Raw genomic sequence first — 14770 nt, forward strand, 5'->3', positions numbered from 1 at the left:
TGTTGACAGTACACACTGTAATTTATAAATTCTGTTTTATTTTCTCCTTTCTTTTCTAAAGAAACACTGATTTGGGGAGCCTTCAGACAGACAGCGTTCCTGTAAATCCGGATTGGAGACAAATCTGCCCAATGAAGAGCCTCAGTCAAGTTGACCCCGCCCACTTCCTTATTTGTATAAAACACTGCATTCTTTTTTGGCATACGTCATTTCAACAATTTTACTTTTTAGTTGTACTATTTCTGTTGACAAGTATGGCTGAAACCGAGACCGCTCCAGCAGTTACACCTACCAAGCCTTCTAAGAAGAAAGTGACAGCTTTGAAAAAGAAACTATCAGGTCCCAGCATGTCTGAGTTGACCCTGAAGGCTGTGGGTGCCTCCAAAGAATGGCACGGAATGTCCCTCCCTGCACTCAAGAAGGCTATCAAGGCTGCGGGCTACGATGTGGAGAAGAACAACGCTCATCTCTTATCACTCAGGAGTCTGGTCAGCAAAGGGAAGCTGCTGCAGCACAAGGGTGCTACAAGCTCAACAAGAAGGAGGCACCCAAAAAGGAAAAAATGGCTAAAAAGAAGTCTGTTGCTAAAGCCAAGACACCCGGGACTGCTAAGAAATCCAAGAAGACAGCAGCAGCCGGCAGCAAAAAGAAGGCGCCAAAGAAAGCCAAGAAACCAGCAGCAGCTAAAAAGACAGCCAAGAGTCCTAAGAAGGTCAAATCTGCTAAACCGAAGGCAGCCAAGAGTCCAGCTAAAAAGCCAGTGAAACCCAAAGCTCTGAAAGCCGAGAGTGCACCCAAAGCAAAAAAGACAGCATCGAAAGCTAAGAAGTAAAGCTGTTCAATGGTGCAAACCCCAAAGTCTCTTTTAAGAGCCACTGCAGTCTGTTCAGTACCTGTATTTTACAATACCATTTTGCCCACTTCATTCTACATTATGGTAGATGCTTATTGGCTTGAGAATTGTTTTCTGTCTAATCAACAAGTTAATAGTGAGCTACAGCTGCATGCTTTTTCAAACACTTTTATTGAATTATCACTTGTGACAGGCAAATTTACATTCATATAAAAGTACTCCAATTATATCAACATAAACATTACACTTCACATATATTGCTACATCTTTTTATGTGGCTGTATTGCAGATTAATTGCTGTCACACTTATCCTTTTGACCTTAGCAAAATAAATGCTGGCAACGAACTACATTAAGACTATGCCATATTAAACAGGTGCTTCCTCTGATACAGCTGGATTGTTTCAACATTCATCTGCTACTCTGTGATTTGGAGCAAGTCATATAATTAGACTGGAGTAAAACTGGGTTAAGATCATCAATGGTCCCAGGCAGAATGTCCAATAATTATCTGTGGGACCTCTGTGCCTTTAGTTGAACTTGCTTTTTCGTTGGTTAGATTACTGAAGTCAAGTTTGGATGAGGGGCAATATTTAGCAGGTGTTTCAGTAAACATTTTCCATTTTGTGTCTGATGCCATTCATTAATTAATTCTTATAACTGCACACTTCATTTTAGTGTATCCAACAATCATCTCCGCTCGCGTGCAGTCAAGCCATGCTATGACTGGCTCATCCAGTTCATCGTTTCTCTACAGCTGGCTGCTCTATTTTGTGAACCTTTTCTCATTGCTCTAGCCTTCTGTATCACTCTTGTAATGGTGTTGAAATAAAATATCAGGTAATTTGAACTGCTTTAAAACAAAACAGACTAAGGGCCGGATTCACGATGGCTTGCATGGAGTCTAAGAGTAGAGTAAGACTCCATGCAGCAATCATGTCTGACGAGCGATCCAGGAACAGCCTGCAGGGACGTGCAAGAGAGCTCCTAAAATGGCTCTTACACTGGCAGGGCCGGGTTATGCAAATTACCTCAACTGCAGCCCAAAGGCATGCAAATGAGGTAGATTTGCGATTCAGGAAACCCAAACCTGTCCGAGTAAGAACAGTGTTATTTGCAGAAATGTACACAGTTGACAACTGAGTACCATTCTGCAAATAGCAAAACAGAGCCGTGACAGCTCCAAATAAAGGTTGCATCCAGTGGAGGAAGCATGCCAATGGCCAAGTATATGGCCATTGGCAATGTTTCCCGATGCAATATGTAAATAAAAATAATTATTTTTTTCTCTGATTTCCAATGTTTAAGCGTAGCACAGCGCCACACAAATGGGCTGTGCTCTAAAAAACAGAAAAATAATAATTAAAACCCTCAAATGTGGATTTTATTTTAATTGTTAAATTACAATGCAAGGGAATGGCAGGCTGAAGACAACATGGCCACCGCACCGAGTAGAGGTTGCTAAGGGGGGAAGCTCAGTCTAAGAGATGTAACCAAGCATTAGTAGGCAATCCTATGCAAAGGAGGGTTAGGATAGTGAATCGCGCAGGTTTACATAGCAAATGAGCACAGTCAGTGGAGTGTAGGAGTAGGATAAGGGGAGTAACAGAGTAGAAGATAGGTGACATCATGAGTGGGGTATGTATGAAAGAAGGGAAGCTCATTGGAGCAGAGTGGCATGTGTCATCTGTCATTTACGCATTATTGAAAGAGGTGTGTCAACAGGTAGGCTAGGTAAAGGCAAGAAATGGAAGGTGTATGCCATGAATAACACTAAAGTTTCTTGCTGAGTTGGTATGCGCGCGTGTGCACACCTGTAAACCCGAGTAAGACAGTGTGTGCGCGTGTAAGCGTGAGTGCGCGTGTTTAAGCCGGAATAAGCATGTATAAGTAGTTTAAAGTGTTGTAAGTGCGTTTGCACTGGTCTGCACACATTTTAACCCGAATAAGCAAGTTTTAGTCCATGTAAGCATGTGTGCATGCGTGTGAGCTGCTGTGAGCGTGTTTGCACTTGTGTGTGAGGCGCTGCCCCCCTGAGGAAACCGAAAGGAAATAGGAAGCACAACAAATAGTAGGAAGCTACCAGGGAGTACTAGCAGAGCTAGCAGGTGAAAACAATCAGAATCAGGCAATTACACAGGCAGTACACTAGCCCAGCCCAGCCTAGCACTTAAAACTCTGCAAAGAACAGTCCATTATGTGTCTCACAAGAGACACTGCAGTAAGCTAATAGAAGTGAAAACTGAAAAAGCTTTACTGAGACAAAGAAATGTTAGAGGCTGCCATTGCTGTTATAAGGCGACATATGCAACAAGCTGAGGGTGGTGACAATGGAAATGCTGCTGGACAACCCACAGTGAGGAGACGGAGAAGAGTGTACAGGCCCAGGGTAACCTACCAGGAGCTACATGAGCTGGAGATAGTGGAGCGCTATAGAGTGGACAGAGACCTCCTGCAGCAAATTGTTGAGCTGTGCAGGCCACGCTTCACACACAGAACAAACAGAGGGGAACCCATCCCACTGGAAACCAAGGTATGTGTTGGCCTAAGAATATTAGCAACAGTTACCTTCTAGAGACCAACTGGTGATATGATGGAGATATCACAGGCATCAACATCCAGGGTACTGCACCAGTTCCTAGATGCCATGTCAGCACATGTCGGTGATCATGTATATTTCCCCAATTCCCGTGAGGTATTGGCCAGCAATATGCGTCTCTTCCAGCAAATAGCGGAATACCCTGAGGTAGTGGGTGCAATAGACTGCACGCACATACGCATCAAAGCACCAGCTGGTGAGCATGGTAGGGTCTACTTCAACCACAAGGGCTTCCCCTCCATCAACTGCTAGGTTGTGTGTGATGCCCAGGGCATAATACTGAATGTGTGTGCTAGCTGCCCTGGAAGCTACCATGATTCCCATATCTGGCATCTGATGCAGCTGTACCAGACATTTGCCAATGGGGACATCCCACATGGTCACCTAGTGGGGGATGCTGGCTATGCACTGGAGCCATGGCTGATGACACCCATCAGAAATGCACACACACCTGAACAGGAACACCATAATGAGGCACATGCACAAATGCGAAATGTAATTGAGCATGTGTTTGGGCAGCTGAAGTCACGGTTCAGGTGCCTGGACACATCTGGTGGAGCCTTGCAGTACTCACCAACTACATGTACCCAAATTGTCATGGTATATGCTATGCTACATAATATGATCCTGCAAAAACAGCTGCAGCAGGACCAGCATAGGCCTGGGCCAAACAGCCCCCCACCATTGCCAAGGTCACCACAGGCAGAGCGTGACTTGGAGGAGGAACAACCTGAGCCTGCCCCAGTAGGCAGAAGGAGGCGTGCCCAGTATGCTTTGGCCTTGGCAAAGAGGCAATGCATAGCACATACACTGGCTCAGTAGGAACTCCAGAAATGGTACCTCTCTCCGACTCGCACATATAGTAAAAGGGATGCCTAAGGTGACACTACCTGCTTTCAAACATGTACAGGGAGTGTAGTATGTGCATCCGACATAGGCAGCCATGCAGCACCACCTGAGGCATGATTGCCATGTGTTAAGCAATTTAAAGCAGTGCTAAACAGCATTTACCACCATGTAGTATATGCAAACAGAATTGCACACACCAACTAGTTCAACTGTGGTCAATGTCAAGTAATATTGGGCAACGTCCAGCAAAGTTGGTGAATATTCAGCAATGTCGGACAAGCCTGGTCTAAGTAGGGCATAGCTGAACAAAGCCAACATGCTCATATTTGCTTAACTGGCTCTTAAGCAGTCTGGTCTGCTCAGTATGAAAATATGAAGCAGTGATGGGCCTCGAACCCAGGGATACTGTGCACTATAGTTAAAGTACTGAACCAGTAAACCATGACAGTATTGCAGTGGTCAGCCAGTATGAAGGAATGTTGATAAGTCTATGCAAAGTATCTCATGGAAACCCTGCAGGCACAGCGTAATCCCTGTTGAGTTATGACACAAAGGTGAGTCCTGCAGTAAGAACAGAACTTGACTTCCAACACACACAGTATAAATGTTAATATTGGTCATGTTCACACAAATCCACAAATGTAGTGGACTTCAGATTGCAACATACTGAAAGGTCACACTGGGCATGCTCAGACACTTGAATAAATGAGACATATGTCAGGCAACAAAAAATGGAAATCCTGAACTGGGCATCCTCGCACACTTAGGCCATGTCTGAGTACAGCAGTGGGCCACACATATCTGGCAGTTGCATGTGTTAACCCAGGAACCTCTCACTATCTAGCAATCCACCCTGTGCACACAGTTACATGACAACAGACACATCTATAATATAGTGGAACCCTGTCATGATCAAACATGTTTTGCAGATACCTAAGTTGTTCATAGAAACTGTTAAAGCAAAGACGATAAAGACCTGCAAACAGTATCAGCAATAAATATTGTGTATCCTGAACATAAGCATAGGTTCAGAGGTCGATACTAGGCTATCTGCCCTAGGGCATGTACAAGCCTAGCCAGAGTGTGTTTGGCTTTTGCAACCCTGTCAGATTACCACACTGTGCCAGTGAATAGTAGGTCACACAAGATAGCCCATGTACGTTTAGGATAGTGTGCCTCTGTCTAGCAGGGACACAGAAGATATCCCAGGGGTAAATATACGATCACCCATACAGCCGTCAAGATGTCCCCTGTAGGTGGTCAGTGGGTGGCTCTGCCAATGTGAAACTGTGATCACAATCCGGAGTGAGTGAAGGCTTTGGGATAAGAATCTGTCCCTCCAGCATGTCCTATTAACATCTGTGCTGAGGTATATGTCCCTGGAGTGTATAGCTACAAGGGAGTCAGATATCCTGAGGTGGAGCATGTCCATTAATTCTGGGTTGGGTATTACTGTAAACAATAGGCGCACATCATATCCGAGTAGGTGGTAAGCGACTGAGTAGAGCTGGAGTTACTGCATCCGAGTTATGCAGGTCATCCATGTGAGTCCCTACATCTGCTTGGTGAGGAACTTCTGTGGCCAGTACAGTTGCTGCAGGTGTTGGGTAAGGTACACCCCAAATGTGGCATTGTAACCAAGCATGGTTGTGATGAGTATAGGGGCACAATGACCTCACTCGATCTAGATGTGAAACCATATGGGATAAGGTGGCTTATATAGAAGGTCTGTCCAACCACTTTGGCAACGTGAATGTCAAAGGCGGCAGTACAAACAAGTCATGTCCCCAATCACCTAACAACTCCTACCATATGTAATGGAGTACTACCTATGTGGTAATGTGTGGGCATGTCGTTATTCGCAAAGGGGATGACTATGCAACTAATGGCATTTAGCTGTAGGCCATGGCTCAGGCACCAGTCATCAATCTCTGTGAGACCCTGTTGGAGTATGCATGGGGCAGCTGGAGAGTTGATTATGGCACCCAGTTTTCAGTCAAGTGCGAACAAGGTCAGCCATATTCCCCCTGTGGTAGCCTGTACTTCAGACAAATATATACTGAACAAGAGAGGTGAGCCGTGTGGGATGCCATGTGTAACTGGTGTATAGTCAGACATGGCACCTGTAATTTTGACCATGTGGGTGCTATCCCTGACCAGGTAGCAATCCATCATGTGAGATATGTGTCCATATTGATGCTGGTGAACCTATGCATAATGGCCCAGTGGGTTATTGTGTGGAAGGGTTTTGCAAGGTTCAGGTAGCCTGCGTGTACAACTGTCCCTATGTCGATGGACCTATTAACCGTATAAAGAATACAAACATGTTCAAGAGGCAAGATCTTCCCACAACAATGCTGAAATGTGTAGGACACAGTGTCTGTAGGTTCCCGATGTCTATGTGTAAGAGTCCCATGACAATACGCTCCATAGCTTTGCAGAACAGGCTAGTTAGGCTTATAGGGCAATATTGTCTGTGGTCCATTGTGGCACCAACTCTGTGGAGTGGGACCACTGTCGCTGTACACCATTCCGTGGGTACATATCCTGTAGTAACTCCGATATTGCACAATGATGTAATGTGAGAGTTACGTCTGTCATGAAGCTTGTGTCAGATGCAGGCCAGGACACCATCTGGTCCCATTGATGCTGTAATGTATGCTTTGGGGAGGGCAGCACTCACCTGTTACTGTGTGATGTCAGTGAGGTTACACTCTGTTGGGATGGATAGTTGCTCCCTAAGGGGCATGGGGGGGAGACATCTGCACTGAACCTGTTTGCCAGGATGTTGGCTATGCCAGTGGATTCAGGGTAAGTTTAGTCAGTATGCAGTAACTCACAGCATATCAGTGAGTGTCCACCCAGGTTCCTGAAATAACTGAAGAAGGCCTTGTGATAGTCCTATGTGTCTGGTGCAATTGTCCGTGAGAAGCAGCCTGTAGATAAGTACATGAGTGATCGTAGCTGTCTGCTAGTACAGCTAACAGATGCTTTCCCCATCTGGGATTGTGCTCTATCATGTAGTAGCTTCCTCCTGATGTTGTACAGCTTATTAATGGCTGGGGTCTACCAGACAGGTCCCCTGCCATTGGAGGAGTGAGTCCTGTTATTTGGGATAGCACAATCCATGCAGTCCACTAAGTGTCCATAGAATGTGTATGTAAAGGATTCAGCAGTCGGAGCCGTATTTGCCACTGTCTCAGGGTCTCTGAAGGATACCACCTTGCTTTGGTGAAGTGAGACATTGGCTCATGAGAAGTTCACCAAGATTACCCAGGATGGGTGTGTGGAGTGTATATGTATGTATATGTATGTCCAGTGAGATATATGTATGTTCTGACCTTACCAATGAGGGGTATATTGCTGGTGTGGAACATAGAGTCCCCATGTTGGTAATGATCAGGTCCAATATGTATTCCCCCTTGTGGCTGTGGTGACTGGTTGTGCCATAGCATATGAATTTACAAATTGTAACGACTGTAGGGCGAGGATGTTGGGGCTTGAGTAGTATCCCCAGTCAATGTTTGTGTATTGAAGTCACCCAATATAATGGTGTTTGTGGAGACCTTCATATTCTCCACTGTTCCCAGGAAAGCCGAGTGTGGTTCCTGAGTATGGGAGGGTGGTCTGTAGCAGGCAACAAACTGAAAGTCTGTGATGCTTAGTGCAGTGCTACTAACAAGGAGGTGTGTGTATCTGTGATGTATATGGATACTTCCCCTAGTTGTGTTGTCTGTTCCAAGTCTTGTTGTCAGACAGCATGGTATGAAACATAACCTGGTAGTGCTGGTGTGCATATGTGAGCCTGAACTAGGCATCTGTTAGTGCACAGATATCGCTTTCCTCCATACTGAGGAGAGTCCTGAGTGGCCACAATATGAGGGTAACACATCTGGTGTTGAGCAGCATTACCCTTAGTGTCATTTAACCTGTAATGTCTATGGAGGTGGGTTTGTCTTTTGAGCCCTGCTCAACAAATGCGCTATGGTGATAGCAAGAGCCTTAGCCAGCATTTGAAGGTCCAAGGGTGACAGGTGCAAGCTGTCCATAGTGAAGCTACATGGCATGTCGAGCATGTCACCACAGGCTGACAGACACCGTATCCCCTATGAATGGCACCAATTTGTTAGCCAACTGTTAAATGTGATATGTTTGTCTGTATACTGTGACATCATATTTGGTGGGTGTAAGATGCTGGACAAGGTCAGGGTCATACTGGCCTGGTCTACATGATCAGAGTGTTCCTCCATTTACCATGTCATGTGGTCCAGGGAGTAACGTCTGAGGTTTTACGCACCAGCATGGACAATGATGGTGCCAGTCCTGTACTTGCTTTGGAGTGACCTGACTGCATGTGTTATGTGGCAGATCCTGGCACCCGACAGACAGGCCAAAGTGACTATTCCCTTGTTTGGGCTGATGAGTGGTACGTCAGTGTGTCTGACAATAAGTGTCACCTATCACAAGTGTATTAGGTATGTTGTTTAGCCCGAAGGGCAGTGACTGTGTGGCACACTGACATTGTGAACTATGTGATATGTGGGTATTGTAGTGGGGTAGCAGTTATGTGTGTGCCTGCTGTGGCAGTCTCTGCTTCTTAGGCAGAGTTCATGTACAGCATCCGAGTATGTGTATGTGTGATAATGTGGTTTGAGTGCTGTCGCCAGAGGATATGTGAGACTGATATGTGGTGTGTGTGGTTACCTTCACCACCTGATAGACTGTGCCAGTCATGGGTCGAGAGAGTTCAGCACCCTGTATGTCTCTATAGGTGCATCTCACACATATATCTGAGCTTGTCGGGAGGAGGAGAGGGTTGTCTTTGTACATGAGGCAGATGTGAGATTGTGTCAACATCACAATATTCACCAGCTGGACTGGAGAGTACACACGAAACCGACCCCTGGACATGCTGGGATATTATGATGACATACTCTGTAGCCAGATCACAAAGGATCAGTAGGGTGTTACGTGTGTAAAAGAGTATAACAGGGATTAGTGCTCAGGTTCGTTGGTGTTCTGTAAAGAGTAGATGAGGAGGAGTCCAGACTGAATCATGACACCTCTGACAGCTATGTCATATATAGCAATGTACACCCATATATGTCATGAGTCAGGGCCAGCTGTACCTGACTGACAATGCCGACATCCTGACAGACAGGCCCATATATACATACCCACCTCCCACTGATGATAGTCCATATCATCATACCAGGAGATATCACATGTAGAATGGATGAACAGCTACCCCCAATGCCAAAAGCATGGCAGCATGTGGAATACATTTATTCCCAATATGTGTCATGCATAAACTACAGAACAAACAGATCCTGCACCTGAACAGTCAGCTGAGCCTCCCCCTACACAGGATGTGGAACCGTTGAATGTGTTACAGCAACATATGGCACTCCACACAAGTGTTGGTGCACAACACACCATGGGAAGTATAGTCCAGTATGCCTATGAAGTCTGATCTGCAAGGCCATGGAGTCCATCATGGTTGAAGTCGTAAACAGAGTTATTGGAAGCTGACATACACACAACCCTACTAACTGTGGTATGTTCATGTGTGGATCATGGTTCCCAAACATGCTAGACTGTTTGCAAGGCAGCCACCCAGGGCATACATCACTGAACACAGATACACATGTCACACATAGACTTTGAATAGCCCTTTATCAACATCCCAGACACATGTAGTACCCAGAAAACCAACAAGCTGTGCATGTGAGAGATGCAACCATATAGCCAAACTGGAGGCTAAGCTCTCTCAACTCAGTACTGGCATAACCAGTCAGGAGGAGAAGGAAACCACTCTCACTACAATTGCAGTCTCACATAGACCTACCACGACAGCAAACCAAACACATAATCACACAAAAACATAGTCGGAGGCTCTAAATAAAGATCTGCCTAAGCAGCAGAGACCTCCAAAGCAGACACCCAAGCAACCGCTACCCCAAAACAAAACACGTGCAACACATATCTCACAAAGCCAGTGTGCCGAACAGTCACAGCCCTTAAAACTAAACAACACACCTGATACACTTGTCATAGGTGACTCTATCGTCAGGCACACTGATGTCCCGCTCACCAGGCTGAACAAGGAGAGGGTCACTGTGAGCAGCCTGTCGGATGCTAGGATCCGCCACATAACACAAGCACTCAGGTCACTCCAAGGCAAGTACAAATATGACTCAGTCATTGTCCATGCTAGTGTGCATGACCTGAGATGTACCTCCCTGGACTACATGAAAAGAGACATAAAGGAGCTCTCTGAGCATGTAGCCCAGGCCGGTATGACCCTGACCTTGAGTAGCATCTTACACTCACCAAGAATGATGCCACAGTATGAAGACAAGATGATCAATTTCAACAACTGGCTTAAGTACTGGTGTCATTCAAAGGGGATCCAATGCCTGTCAGCTTGGGATGATATGCTCGACAAGCCACGATGCTTCGCTAGGGACTGCTTGCACCTGTCACCCCTGGGCTTTTGGATATTGGCAAAGGCTCTTGCTACCCCCATAGTGCCTTTTTTAGGCAAGGCTCAAAAGACAAACCCACCTCCATAGGTATCACAAGGGATAAGAAACTAAGAGTAATGCTACTCAACGCCAGAAGTCTAAACCTCAAGATGCATGCACTTGAAACTCTCCTTAGCATGGAGAACATCGATATCTGTGCAGTAACAGAAACCTGGTTCAGGGCTCCCAAGAGCACCCCAGCACTACCAGATTATACCTCATACCATGCTTTTCGGCCCCAAAACTTGGACCGAACCACAAAAGGAGGGGGAGTATCGATATTCATCAAAGATACCCACACCTCCAGGTTGGTGGCAAAGCACGAAGCATCAGAGACTATCCATGTGCAACTAAAGGTGGGTAAAACTGCCTTCCAGTTTATAGCCTGCTACAGACCACCCTCCCAAACCCAGGAACCCCACTCGGCCTTTCTGAGAACACTGGAAAATATGAAGGTCTCTCCAAACACCATTATATTGGGCGACTTGAACTACCCAAACATAGACTGGGAGCATTACTCTAGCTCCAACACCCTAGCCCAAAGGTTCCTAGAATTTATAAACTCAAATGCTATGGAACAACTTGTTACCTCTCCCACAAGAGGGGAAAACATACTGGACCTGATCATCACCAACATGAGGACTCTATGCTCCAGACCAGAAGTGTATCCCTCACTGGTAAGATCAGACCATAAACTAATCTCACTGGATATTCACATCCCGACCCCACCCCCTGCCCAGAAAACCACAGTGAAAAACTTCTCTAAAGCAAATTTCACACTCCTCAAAACCGAGGTAGAATCTTTCAAAGCCCCCAGGCCAGTGGAAAATATGGCCCAGACCGCAGAATCCTTTATAAACGCATTCTATGAACACCTTCAGGAATGCATGGATCATGCGATCCCAAATAAAACCAAGACCCAATCCTCCAAAGGCAGACGTCCTGTCTGGTGGACCCCAGCCATGAACAAACTATACAATAGAAGGAGGAAGCTACTAAATGATAGAGGAAAATCCCAAAAAGGGAAGGCATCACTGATCAGTATTAGCAAAAAACTACGGGCACTCATAAAATTGTCTAAGGCCAGCTTCGAGAGAAAAATTGCATAGGACACTAAGGATAATCACAAGGCTTTCTTTAGTTATGTTAGGAACCTGGGTGGTAATTCCTAGATATGCTCAGAATTAGTCCAAAATGACAAAAAATACACTGAACCCACAGACATTGCCAACATCCTAGCTGACAGGTTCAGCAAACTTCTCCTCCCCACCAAAAGGGAAAATATCTATCCCAGCAGAGTGCTGCCCCCCTAACATCTCAGATGCTCAGGTAAGAGCCGCCCTCTCCAAAGCAAAAAACACAGCATCAATGGGACCAGACGGTGTCCCGGGCTGTGTCCTACATGAACTCCAAGAAGAGCTAAACCCAAACATAAAACTACTGTTCAATCTCAGCCTTACTACAGGATATGTGCCCAAAGAGTGGCGTACAACAACAGTGGTCCCTCTCCATAAAGGTGGTGCCTCAACGGATCCTGGAAACTATCACCCCATAAGCCTGACTAGCTTGGTCTGCAAAGCTATGGAAAGGATCATCATGGACCTCATAAATAAAGATATTGGGGACCTACAGACACTGGATCCTACCCAGTTCAGCTTTGTTAAGGGCAGATCCTGCCTCTTAAACGTGGTTGATTTCTTTGAAACAGTCACCAAGGCCATTGACGAGAGGAAGGTGGACCACACAGCCTACCTCGACCTCGCAAAAGCCTTTGATACAATACCCCACTCGAGCATTATAGATAAGCTCACCAGCTTAAATATAAACCCCTATGTCACTAGATGGATGGCAAACTGGCTCAAGGACAGAACCCACATGGTTAGAATTGCTGGAGCCATGTCAGACTCCAAACCAGTTACAAGTGCTGTCCCACAAGGCTCAGTCCTGGGACCTTTCTTGTTCGGTATATATTTCTCGGAGGTACAGGCCAACACAGAAGGACTGTGGCTGACCAAGTTCGCAGATGACTGCAAACTGGGCACCATAATCGACTCTCCAGCTGACACAAGCATCCTCCAAAAGGGCCTCATAGAAACAGACAACTGGTGCCAGAGCCATGGCCTCAAGCTAAATGCCAAAAAGTGTATAGTCATCCCCTTTGGCAAACAAAATGCCTACAAATTACCACATAGGTGGTAATCCATTAAGTACAGAAGAAGTAATTAGGACCTGGGGACCCAAGTTGATAGCGATCTCTCATTTGACAACCACGTGGCCAAAGTGGTTAGAAAACATTTTATATAGCCCACCTAATCATGAAGGGATTCACATCTAGATCAGGGGAGGTCATTGTGCCTCTTTACTCATCCCTCATCAGGCCCATAATTGAGTACAATGCCCCTTTTGGGATGTACCTTACCAGACACCTGCAGCAACTGGAAAGACCCCAAAAGTACCTCACCAAGAGGATCAAAGGGCTCAAACAGATGCCATATGCTGCCCGGTTAAAGAAACTCCAGCTCTACTCAGTGGCATACCACCTGTTCAGAGGCGATCTGTGCCTGATGTGTAAAGCCATGTCCAACCCGGAATTAATGGACATGCTGCACCTCAGAAAATCCAAATCCCATCGAGCTACGAGCTCGAGAGACTTGAACCTTAGCACTGAAATAAATAGGACATGCTGGAGGGACAGATTCATAACCCAGAGGCTCCCTTCACTCTGGAATAAAATCCCAGTCCAGGTTAGGCAGAGTCCCTCATTGACTCTCTTCAAGAGGAATCTTGATGAGTGGATGGGAGATCGTAGGTTTACCCCGGGTATCACTTCTGTGTCACTGTTAGACAGAGGCACAGTATACTAACCTCGAAAAAGGGCATAGCAAAATAAATTTTAAATGGGTGGGGAAAGCCAAACACATTCTTGCTAGGCTTATAAATGCCCTAGGGCAGATAGCCTAGTATGAACCTATGAACCTATGAAATATGTGTTGACATATGAAGGAATGTCAATGCGTCCACAGATAGATCACACAAGGTAAGGATTATGAGTTCCTGTTCATAGGTTCATAGGTTCATAGGTTGGTACTAGGCTATCAGCCCTAGGGCCTATACAAGCCTAGCCATAACAATTCCTGCTGTTGACACCTGACAACCCACATGGACCATTCCTGTGGGAAGCCAAATTAGAATACAAAGAACTTATTTGGCAAATTGTCCTGGATTCTACAAAATTTCCAGGCCTTAATGATGCACTTTCCATTTTTGAAGCTTAGGTCAGCAAAATTGTGAAGTCTTTCATTTTCACCACAAGAGGGCATAGTGGAATAACATTTTGTAATATTAATTAACCTGACTTTTTATTAAAGTAAATGGTTTGTGATTTATAAAAACTTTCATTTATTATTGATGCTATTTAACATCAAGGGGAAATTATTTAAGTAATATATTGAATGTAACAAATGTTTTTTAACAATAGATTGGATTTTAATGTTCTGGAATTATAAATTTAACAAGTTGGTTCTCCTTTTATTTATTTATTTATTCATGAGGGAAAGATTGTTATTGGTTGATCGACTTTTAAAAAATTTGGGTATTGTATAAAAGCATTTCAATAATGGTTGTCAGTTTTTCTGAGGAAGACTTGGATGTAATTTGGTTGAAAATGTACGCATTTTGTGGCGTTAATGTTTTGCTTTTAGTCCTTGTGACTTGAATTTTACTCGCTTTGAATAAAGGAGATATTTTCAGTTTCGCGCCTTTTATTTGGATTTCCGAGCAAGCAATTGCTGTGGTTTTGGTTCTAATTGTGCTTGCTACCATTGCTTTTTGGTTTTAGGCTTATAAATGTCCTAGGGCAGATAGCCTAGTATGAACCTATGAACCTATGAGCCTATGAAATATATGTTGACATATGAAGGAATGTCAGTGTGTCCACAGATAG

The 14770-nt window shown here is 45.1% G+C and overlaps 1 pseudogene; it reads left to right on the top strand.

Annotated features, from left to right (window-relative positions):
- Positions 1-239: 239 nt before the first annotated feature.
- LOC122800156 lies at positions 240-832 on the top strand (annotated as a pseudogene).
- The last annotated feature ends 13938 nt before the right edge of the window (positions 833-14770 follow it).

The sequence above is a fragment of the Protopterus annectens genome, chromosome 4.part0 (assembly GCF_019279795.1).
Source record: "Protopterus annectens isolate FY-2018-M chromosome 4.part0, PAN1.0, whole genome shotgun sequence".
Lineage (NCBI taxonomy): Eukaryota > Metazoa > Chordata > Ceratodontiformes > Protopteridae > Protopterus > Protopterus annectens.